At 46.0% G+C, this 772-nt stretch overlaps 1 pseudogene; it reads right to left on the reverse strand.

Moving 5' to 3' along the window:
• Positions 1-139: 139 nt before the first annotated feature.
• On the reverse strand, positions 140-771 carry LOC102488956 (elongation factor 1-alpha 1 pseudogene; annotated as a pseudogene).
• Position 772: the final 1 nt, after the last annotated feature.

A 772-nucleotide genomic window follows, 5' to 3' on the forward strand; every position in this document is an offset into this window, starting at 1 on the left:
AAAAAAGACTAGGGTGGCAGGAATCAGGGATATCCATTCAGCCTTCTGAGCTTTCTGGGTAGACTTGGTGAGTTTGCCAGCTCCAGCAGCCTTCTTGTCCACAACTTTGATGACACCTACAGCAACTGTCTGTCTCATATCATGAACAGTAAAATGACCCAGAAGGAGGATAGTCAGAGAAGCTATCAACAAACATGGGCTTGTCAGGAACCATATCAACAATGGCAGCATCACCATATTTCAAAAATTTAGGGCCACCCTCCAGCTTTTTACCAGAACAGTGATCAATCTTTTTCTTCAGCTCAGCAAACTTACTAGCAATGTGAGCTGTGTGACAACCCAGTACAGGGGCACAGCCAGCACTGATTTGGCCTGGATGGTTCAGGATAATCACCTGAGCAGTGAAGCCAGCTTTTTCCGTTGGCGGGTCATTTTTGCTGTCACCAACAATATTGCCACATTGAACATCTTTGATAGACATGTTCTTCACCTTGAAACCACAATGTCCCCAGGAAGAACTTCACTCAGAGCTTCATGGTACATTTCAACAGACTTTACTTCAGTTGTCACATTGATTGGTGCAAAGGTGACCACCATACCAGGTTTGAGCATGCCTGTCTCCACTTAGCCGACAGGGACAGCGCCAATACCACCAACTTTGTATACATCCTGGAGGGGCAGAAACAAGGGCTTGTCAATTGGAGGAATTGGTGGCAGGATGCAATCCAGAGCTTCGAGCAATGTAGTTCCACTGGCATTGCCATTTTTATGG

Source organism: Tupaia chinensis, unplaced genomic scaffold (genome assembly GCF_000334495.1).
Source record: "Tupaia chinensis unplaced genomic scaffold, TupChi_1.0 Scaffold145280_1, whole genome shotgun sequence".
In the NCBI taxonomy this organism is placed as follows: Eukaryota; Metazoa; Chordata; class Mammalia; order Scandentia; family Tupaiidae; genus Tupaia; species Tupaia belangeri.